Source organism: Cyprinus carpio, chromosome A15 (assembly GCF_018340385.1).
Source record: "Cyprinus carpio isolate SPL01 chromosome A15, ASM1834038v1, whole genome shotgun sequence".
NCBI classification, from domain to species: domain Eukaryota; kingdom Metazoa; phylum Chordata; class Actinopteri; order Cypriniformes; family Cyprinidae; genus Cyprinus; species Cyprinus carpio.
The window spans coordinates 4,473,128-4,483,826 of NC_056586.1; positions in this window are offsets into that span (position 1 = coordinate 4,473,128).

A 10,699-nucleotide genomic window follows, 5' to 3' on the forward strand; every position below is an offset into this window, starting at 1 on the left:
ATATGATGCAATTTATAATTTTCCTTTCTCTTTGGAGTGTTACAAGCTCTTAAAGAATAAAGAAGATCTGTAAAGTTGCAAAGAATAAAGTCTCAAATCCAAAGAGATATTCTTTATGAAAGTTGAGACTCGTCCACGCCCCCCGAAACGGCTCGTTCTAACCGAGCGGCAACCTCCCGTTCTCTCTCGTGAAGCCAATAAGGAAGTGACTAAAACTGCAATTCATCGACTGGCCGCTTGAGGCTGGCTGCAAAAGGGAGTCAGTCCCATAGACTCCCCATGTTAAAATGCCCAACTTTACAGCAGAAAAAAACATTTACAGCCTGGTTCAAAAAATGATTTTGGTCTATATTGCTAATTTTGCCCTTCATGACAACTGTGAGGGGGGTGAATTTTTTTATAACTCATCCATTAAAATTATATTAAGCCTTAAAGTTCTGCATAATTAAGGGCGTGGCCACTTGAGGGACAGGTGGATCCCCCCTTTTTACAAATCCTCCAAGCTAGGTGGGCGTGGCTTCAGCAACCAGCTCCCGCCTCTTTGCCCATTTTCGATTTTCCGGGAGAGTCGCGCGGCGACGCGCCTGCCAAGATGGCGACGGCCCGCTCTGCACACTTTGAGCTTCAAAACCGCTATTGAGGAGTCTATTGGTGACATCACGGACACTACGTCCATATTTTTTTACAGTCTATGGTTCTAACATGCCCCCACATCTCTACATCACTATGTGGGAAGATTTGCATAACGCCGCCCAGATGTTCACACAAAGAAAGAAGGCGTACCTTTTATTCTTGTTGTAGTACTGTTGTTGCCGTCACTGCCATGTCGTATAGATGCTGTGTGTTTCACTGTGAAAGCGAAACTACTATGTTTGGCCTTTTTAAAAGAGGACGATATTCGCTTCGTCATGCTGGAGGCTGATACGTGCTGGTCGCTGAGGTCCAGCCCGTGGTCAGAAGTTCATCAACTTGGCACTGTGGATCGCCGATTTCCGTAACACGCTTGAGGCATTCGGCCAATCACAACACACTGGATAGCTGGCCAATCACAGCACACCTCGCTTATAACAGGCGATGAGCCTTGTAAAAATCAATGCGTTTCAGAACTTTAACTCCAGCTTGCATACCAAGAAATGTTTATGCTCACATTCTTGCACATGCTTATACTGTTTTATATGAATTATATCAGTCGCTACAAACCACACCATCACATTTATTATTGCTCAGTGAAATTTTGCGTCATTTCATCATTTCATTAGAAATCAGCACAATCTGAAATTTCATGTAAGGGCATTTCCCTATGTAGGATTTGTGTCAAGTTCAGATTTTTCATGCAAATTGGTGTTGTTGACCACCAGGAAGATTGAAGTTGCTTAGTTTGAACTGTTTAATAAATTATACTACTCTTTACTCATTTTTGTCTTCGGTCTAGAAACGTTCAATATATATGTAGAATACTGGGCCATGTTATGGAATGATATTAGAGATTTTTTTATTTATCAGCCAATATCGGATATATACCAAAAAGTGAAAGTGATGTGACATACAGCCAAGTACGGTAGCCCATACTCAGAATTCGTGCTCTGCATTTAACCCATCCAAAGTGCACACACACAGCAGTGAACACACACACACACACCGTGAACACACACCCAGAGCAGTGGGCAGCCATTTATGCTGCGGCGCCTGGGGAAGTGTTGGGGGTTCAGTGCCTTGCTCAAGGGCACCTCAGTCGTGGTATTGCCGGCCCGAGACTCGAACCCACAACCTTAGGGTTAGGAGTCAAACCCTCTAACCATTAGGGCACAACCTCCCCAAGTTAGTGTTGGCAATTTAATTGTACATGGTCATTTCCTTTTTTTTTTTTAAGATTACCCTTTCCATAATCTAAGACGCTGTTAAATGTAATCTTTAGCAAATCTCAAAATGAATAACCATTTTACACTGTAATGTTGTGATGCCTTATATACTTGTAGCATTAAAAACATTTTTTTTTAGCTTTATTTAGACAAAATAAAGAACATATATCAAATAAAATTGTGGCCATTTATTAGTTAACAGCCATAATATTTATATAGTTTATTATCTTTTTTAAAATATAATTTAAATAGAATATTAAAAAAAAATTGTAACTTTTTATTTTTACTTTTACCATATTGATTTTTACACCACTTAATAATGACAATAAAACATGATGACATGCATCACACTGATTTTTTTTTTTTTTTTTTTTACCACAATTGAGGAAGTTTTAGAAACTTTTAATCACTGTAACGCACAACCTCTCATGGCTTAGTGTTTTATTATAAAAGTAATATGATTACTGATTATGGTTCTAGGTACTTCACATTGTGCCTAACATGCCACTGCAACACTTTAATGAACAGAGGACAAAGATTCATTCAAGTGTCAAACATCAGCAGGATCTTCATATAGTGTCCACTGGTCCATTTCTTACATACACAATTTGGAGGGTCATAACGTTTTTTTAAAACAATGCCATTAACATGAGACTTGAAGTTCGCTTTTGAGGCCCAGATTCATGAATCATGTCTGTTGTGGGCAGCATGAGCCATATAAATCGTGACAGGCCGTAATTAACAGTATGAGTGGACAGAGAAGACATTGGTGCAGTAGGCGAGACAGTTGTGCCCTGTGCTGTGGACAGCAGGTGTCCAAAGATGCTTAGTCACATGCCAGCCTTTTACGGGGGTGTGTGATGAGGACAGGAGTGGAAATGCCCAGACTGCACTGCTCCGCAAAGACCCACACACAAACTCATGCTTACTTTCGATGCTTCTGCTTTCTCGCCTGTCTTCTATAAAATAACACCTTGCTTAAAGTGCTGCTACATGTCCAAAAAAGACACAAAGTTCACTGGTTCAACTGAAAAATTACTAAACTGAACTTGAAAGAAAAAGCTGGTTAGTAAATTCGGACACTCATAAAAGAGAGTGTTTCAAAAGCCGTAGGAACAATATAAAACAGTAACAATTCTTGGTTTAGAAGTCATGATGAAAGTAGTAACTAGCAATTTAGTAGCTGCTCTAAGTGATTCATTGAAGAGAACAGGCTCATTTGTACCAGTTCATTAGAAGAAGAATCATTCATTTGAGAATCTGACTACATTGGTCTCACTGTTTCTGATTCACTAAAGTCCTAAGAGTCATTTGTTTGAGAATTGGACTACATTGGTTGCAATATGTTTTTGCTTCATTAAAAAGAACTGGCACATTCGTGCCACTTCATTGGTGGAAGAATCTTTCTTTTAGGAGTCCGACTACACTGGTTGCATTGTATGTTTCTGGTTTACTCAAAAGAATCAGCTCATAAGATTCATTCATTCGAGAATCAGACTACACTGGTTGCGCTGTATGTTTCTGAATCACTAAAAAAAAAAGAACCGGCTCATAAGAGTCATTTGGAAATCAGATCACACTGGTTGCACTGTACAGTGAGTATTAGATTGGCTCAAAAGAACAAATTCAGAACCATTCACTCTACACCAGCTGTGCTGTTTCACTAAAATTAATTATAAATCATTTGCACTACACCAGTCACACTGTACAGTTTTGATTCATTTAAATTAACAGGTTCATAGGAATCAATCCTTTAGAAATCTGATAATAATAATAACAAGAAGGTAAAGTTAGTGAACTAACTTTGATGTTGGCTTGGCCTTGGGGCAAAAGAGCCACATTACTTGCGTGTCCAACGTTCTTGAGCTGCCTTGCTGCAAAAAAAAAAAAAAAAAAACCTACAACAATATTAATCTATGGACCCTTGCTGTTTTCTGTACTAACAAAAAGCATACCCTATCACATTCAAGTGTTAATACTTATGTGAGTACTATTATATTGACAATATGAAAATAGATAACTAATATAGTTTCCCTTCTTCACTGTATGTGTGATAACTTGAGAAATATGCTGTCAATACTATTAAAATAAGAAAAATGTAATGGTATTTAGGAGATTACAGTTTTTGCATAAATACTACATTGGGCTTTATTAAAGTTTATGAAAATAGAATGCATGTATATGCATTTAATATTTATGCACATAAATGAAACATTTTCAAATCTTTGAACAGATATTGAATTATTTGCTATCCTGTGGCGCCATCGTGTGGACAACATTAGCATTGTGGCCTTCATTTCTGAACAACATTATGAAAGGGGCCAATATTTTATGAATGATTACAAATATTTAATGATTAGTTCACTGATAATATACCCACATTAAAATTTACTGATTCTGTATATTATTTCATGCTTTAAGAGTTTATTTTTCAACTTACATTTTTAAGCAGTGATGAATGATAACTATGTGAGTTGCTAAATAGTACAATAGTTATTGTTTTCATAATATTTACTATTGACAATACAAAATATAGACATACAAAAAAGCAGCCAAGATGAATGATTTTCTGTTTTTTATAGATTAAAATTGAAAACAGAAAGCAGCTGGTAAATGCAGTCACTTTAATATTCAAATCCAGTATCATGATCCATTTCCGATTTATTTCTCTACAGTTTATGTTCACGTGGCTGTTTTCGTTTATATTCTCCAAGCAATTATGTATTTTGAAATAATCTTTTATGTGATTTGTCCGTTCTTGCACTGAAAAGCCAGAATCAGCGTCCTCTGTAACTCTAGAGATCGATGCAATGTGTTATTCTGCCCTAAGACAAAAAATCTCACAAGCACTCATTTTAATCTCTATAATATATTATTCTAATTGTTTTGTGTTGTTTCGCTGTAGTGTTTTAATGTAAAACGCTGTAGTTTTTGTCTGTAGACTTTTTTTCCCCTTCCAGTGTTTAGAAAACGGCCATTTTCACACATAAACAGCTGAAAAACACCTGAATTTAGCTCTTGTTGTGTTTTAATGGGTGGATTGCGTGCAATCGCTGTAATATATTATTTTTAAAAGCTCTTAAAAAACTATAAAAATGCTTTTATTGTGAGCACGATCGGACTGCAATCTCTGATCGGAGCGATGATTTTTCTCTCGTCTTTCATACTGATCTCTGGCCAGACATCAATTATTAATGAGATCTGACCCGATAATAATAACATATGTTATTCTATCGCCGAAAAGCCAGACATCACCGTGTTCTGGAGCGCAGAGCAATCGATGTGATGTTCAGCCCTTAGACAAAGAAAATCTCACAAGCACTCATAAACATTAATTTTCATCCGTATAATATGTTCTTCTAATTGTTTTGTGTTGATTTGCTGAAGTGTTTTAATGTAAAAGGCTGTAGTTTCAGTACGTAGCCCTTTTATCCCATGCCAGTGTTGAAGTCTCGCGCTGTCAGATAGGCTGCCGCAAATCTTTCATTTTTCAAACTTCAACAGCTCACAAACACCTGCTTTTAGCTCTTGGTGTGTTCTAATGGGTGGATTGTGTGCAATCGCTGTAATATTTTATTTTTAAAAGCTCTTAAACAAGAATAAATTTGTTTGTTGTGAGCTCGTTTCGAGACTGCACTCGCTGATCAGAGCCGTGATTTCTCTCTCATCTTTCTCTCTGTTCTGTGGCCAGATATCAGAGCCGGCCCTAGACCTTTGGGGGCCCTAACAAAATTTGGTTGGAGGCCCCTTTGACCGTTTTAAGTAAGGCCTAAAGAAAAGCAATGACTACCTTGTAACTATACTGTACATATTATATCTACTATGTTATTTTTAAATATTTTAGTCTATTAAATTATGTTTTAATTATTCTATGTATGCTGTATGTTAATTATCTTTTTTACGCTGCTGGTCCTGAGTAAGTATTTCGTTCTTATGTGGCAACATGTACAGAATGACAATAAAAGACCTTGAGTTCTTGAGTTGTGTGTGTGAAAATTATGATACCACTGAGCTGAATGGCAGTGCATTGCAACGAACACACACTGATGAACTTGCTGAATAAAAAGACTGATAAAGTGATTTTCACTGACCATCAAAGAAACATTTTTAATTGACACCAGAGTTTAAGAGGCACAAACATAATTTAAATGAAACAGAGCAAATAGAATAACATTTAAATTAAATATTATATAAAATAAATAATAAATAGAACATTTAAATGTTTGAATTTTTCAAATAGACAAAATTAACAATAACATATAACATAATAATAATTAATCAAAAATAAAATGTAAGTCTGATGTCTGAAAAGATATAGCAACAAACTACACATGTATCTGCCGAGATCTGCCCATTTTGCTTCAAATCCCTATAAAGACATAGGATTAGAAATTTATTCTAATAAAAACAAAAAAAAAGAAAAATAAAAATAGCATAAAATAACATAACAGTATGTTGGCTTGTGCCAAGCCAACATAATAATAATAATAATAATAATAATAATAATAATAATAATAATAATAATAATAATAACAATCTTTGTTTCATTTACAACTTTGAAAAATTGATTTTAACAATATGTCACACAATGTTAGAAGAGATGCGGGATGCTCTGAACATCAGCTGTGCAAAGCCAAATCATTAATGAACAACAACAAAACAAAAATAAATAATTTGCTCCGTCTAATCTGTAAATGCACAGGCTGCTGTAAATGTGCACACAGATGTGGACAGGTAATCATGTTTACAGAATAAGCTCTATTTTGTGTTCTTTTTCAGTCTCAGGCCATATCCTGTTATATGATGAATTTAAGTGAAAATCCGCACTATGTGATTTTATTAATGAGCCTAACCATAGGGTAATCATGGTATTAAAAACCACATAGGAGACATATAAACAATAGAGAATATTCCTGTGAAATGAGAGAAAGATAATAAGGAAGTAATGTGCGCTATTAGTGTGCACATGTGTGATGGAGGTGATATGAAAGGGGAAAGGTGGCCACAAATTGTGTTTTGCAAATGAGAGCTCAAAGATCGAAATATCAGAGGTTATAATTTCACAACCTTCAAAATACTGTGAAAGTAATAAGCCAAAACATTTTGCATCATTCTCATCTACATCCCCTTAATGGTGGTAAAATAATAATAATAATAATTGTAACACACAGCCTTCCAGAGCTTTTTGCTTTTACAAAACAGCAGCAAGAGCAGAATAATAAAAGACACCAAATGTTCAATAATGAATTACAATTATTAGTAATGATAATACATTTTTATTATTAATCTTGTGCATTACATGAATGACACTGCAAATAATGGAATAATTAAAAAAAAAATTGAAAAATTTATGAATTAATTAGTTCTTTCACCAAGTAATATTGTTCATTGGACAACTTGAAGACAGTTTACATCACTGATCTACAATAGAGAACTGGATTGCTCATGATGTCATAAAAGTATAAAACCGCCACGCCATCACATTGGTATTCCTTTACATTCTATTGAATTAACAAGAAATAGTTTGATTTTAATGACAAAACATCACCTAACAAGTCAGTACATTCTTAAAACGCAAGCATGTAAACAGTTATTTGCTTAATGTCGGGAATTTCCTCTGCATGTTAAAAAGTTACGTATCATATTCATTAAACTGTACAGTAGCGAACATCAGATGAACATGACAGACATCAGACAGATGAGATCCTCAACATGTGTATTACAAAGGACAAAGTGCTCAATCGTGCTGGATCAGTTACTTGTGTTGGCAAGTGCGCAGCAGACACACCCATCGTAACGATTTCAATATATGGCTAATCCTGCCATAAACATTTCAGATAACATCCAAAGTAACAATGAATTTACATACACATATCTTAAAACCTAATCTTGTGTTACTGATACACTTCCAATCGGGTGATTTTAGGTCAAGGTTTTAGCTGTCAGTCAGTGATGCCCTCTGCCAGTAGGGAATAATAACATAGCTGCTTGAACACTTTTGGTGGCTTCACCGCCTAGTTTTCAATCACATGACTGGCTCGAAGACATGGCAGGCAAAACATCCATAGAATTGCAGCACAAGCCCGTAAATTTTATAACTTTTCCAATCCAAAAATATTTAAATCACCCCTCAAAAGAATAAAACAAAGATATGTAAACAAAATGCAAGTTTTGGCCATTAGCAACCCATGGCCAGTGATTGAAATTTTTAGTGATTGAAATATTGTGGTGGCACTCACCACAATATTTCAATCACTAAAAACAGTGGGATATTGTGAAACATTTAATGTGAAAACACTTAAAGTGCCTTTAAAACAGTGATATTAAAAGACATTTAATATTATACTCAACAAATTGCATATTAAAAATAACAGGCAGTCAGTGGAGGAAAGCTTTAATCAATAAGGTGTATACTGAATTTGGCCTTTAAATATCACGTCTTACTACATTACTACTTAATGCAAACCTCTTAAAAATAACTGGCAGTCAGTGGAGGAAAGCTTTATTTTGCCCTCCATGTGGGCGCTCCTGTAAGGGTGTGACTTCACAGGAAAACTATGAATTGGCAGCTTTGAATGCAATGAGCAATCCAATCATTATATAGATCAGTGGTTTGTATTCATATTAATTGATCAGATATATCTGGAATTTTATGGCAGCTTTCAATATTCAATAAGAATGTTTCAATTAGTCAGATGAAACTCCGTTTTCTAACACTCAGTTGCTTCTGTGCCATTGATAGGAAGTGAGAAACACTCAAAACGTTCAGGCTGTAATAAAAGCAGCACTAATATAACTGATAGTAATCAAGGAGCTGCTCTGTGGAGATAATTTCTTTAAAATATTTATTTCTGGGTCTTGGTTTAGAGCAGGCAACTGACCAAAAAGAAAGGAGGAGATTTGTTGGGGGTTTTACATGTCAAACACAGTATTACAGCAGCAAGTTCAAGCTGTTAGAGATACTCAATTTCACTTTTGCATGCCCAGTAATGATAACAATACTGCAGCTTTGACTATCTGGTAGTGCCGATGCCAATCCAAAACCAGCAGGGTTTTTTTTTTATTTAATTTTTTTTTATTTTGATCAGTTTAGAATATCTGCCTGATTAACTTGTTAACATATGTGTATGTGTATGTGTATGTATAGAAGTCGACCGATAGTGGATTTTGCCGATACCGATAGCTAGGTTGGACCACACTGGCCGATACCGATTAATTAACCGATAGTTTTTAAAATGGATACTGAACAAAAACTAAAATAGTGCTTTATTTATATATAAAAAAACAGTACTGAATCATACTAGTAGTAGTATTAATAATAAAAGTAATAATAATAGTAAATGTTGAAATTACCACAAAACCCGTTTTATTTTTTCCTAAATTCCGTTAATGAATTTAACGGAAATGTTTTATTTTTATTTTTATGAATTTAACGGAAATGTCTATTAAATGTTTTATTTTTTCTCACTATTCTGTCCCTCTACGTTCAATAGAATTGTATTAGTTCGCTAGTGCATTTCTTTATTTTCCTACTAGGGGTCAGTATCTCTTTTAGTGTTTTTGGGGGTTCTTCTTCGATTATATTTTGCATTCACTATGACTGTGCTCTGTTGGTGATGTGTTGAGGCAGCAGGAAAAAAGTTTGTTTCACACAGTGTGAGAAAATGTCCACAGGTGTTGACATGCTACACTTCTCTCAGACCCCTTACATCTTTGGGAATCTTTGATATGCCATAATCTGTAAGTAATAAATGGCCAATTTTGTTTTTCTAAAAGTTCTGTTACTTAAGAGGTTATTTTGACTCTTACAATCAAAAAGATGTTTGTGATCTAAGTCAAGGTAATGTTGCTAGCTTCTGTTTGTTATGTGGTTGCACAGTTTTCTTATAAGTCAATGTCAGCGCTGTTTTTTACACAACACAGATCGTCAAGTTGTACATATAGGTTGTCAAAGTAAAACAAGTAGCTTTTGTTTTTCCTGTGTAGCTTTGACCAAGGCTTGCTGACTTCATGTTCTACTAAATTTAACTAAAAAGGAAAGAACTGTTATACTTTTACAGAATAGTGAAAAAAGAAACAAATGTATAACTTTCTTCTACAGTAGCAGTAAATAAATTTTGGGATTATAAATATGTCGAACAGTATTTTGAACTGCCTGTCAATCTGTATACTGAAACTGCAATTGACTGCTGTATATTCTGCAACTTCATGGTGGCAAATTGACACAAACTGAATTACTTAAAAATGTAATCTTGTGATTCTTATATCTTGAATTCTGATCACTTCCAGCATTTAAATCCACAGCAATGTGTCTTGGTTTGTTAAATAATTTATTTTTTACAAAATTTGCTTGTATGTTTACAGTTTTACAAAATCAGAAAAGAGAGGTCTTCAGTAAAGGCACTAAGAAGAAAACTGTGTCCTGTCATTCCTGGAGCCACACCTTCTCTTACTGAATGTTTAGCTTGCTGCATAGGCTGAGTAGCCACACACTCAACCGAGGGCAGAAGAGTAAAAAGATTATCTACCTATCAAGCACCCAAGATGTCTCAGTCTGAAGCTACACCGCCTATGTCCCAGATGGTGGCCCGGTCGAAGTGCTGCTCACGTTCTTTTCGCCGTTCGTCCACCAGACAAGCCGCAGCACAAGCCCGAGCAGACACAGAAGCTGCCCGTGCCAGAGCACAGTACGCCAAACGCCAGATCGACATGGAGGTTGAGAAGGCGCGCATCGAGGCAACGCTAAACGCTCTGATGAAGGAGGGTGAGGCTGAAGCAGCGCTTGCTGCAGCTTATGTTCTGGAAGCGGCAGCTGACGAGGAGCACCACGCCATCGACCT